Genomic DNA, 296 nt, shown 5'->3' on the forward strand with positions numbered 1-296 from the left:
CCGGAACGCGGGTCCCGCCGAGCCTGGGGGGCGCGGGAGGAAGGGATTCGTTCCCAACGCAGGAGCGTTACACCGTCACCCTCCCGTTTCCTGCGCAGAGCCGCTCTCCGTGTTGTTGGCTCGGGGAGAGGATCCCTTCCCCAGCAGCAGCACGTCCTCTGCCTCGTCCGGGGAGTCTGTAGCGGGGGAGCTCAGGCAAAAGGGAGCCCACTCCCTCCTCTGCCATCCAGTACGTACTCCGAGGCGTAAACACGTGTGAGAAGGGACGAAGGAGAGACCGGCGGGGGGGCCCGGGG

This window comes from Eurypyga helias, unplaced genomic scaffold (assembly GCF_000690775.1).
Source record: "Eurypyga helias isolate BGI_N326 unplaced genomic scaffold, ASM69077v1 scaffold8741, whole genome shotgun sequence".
Classification (NCBI taxonomy): domain Eukaryota; kingdom Metazoa; phylum Chordata; class Aves; order Eurypygiformes; family Eurypygidae; genus Eurypyga; species Eurypyga helias.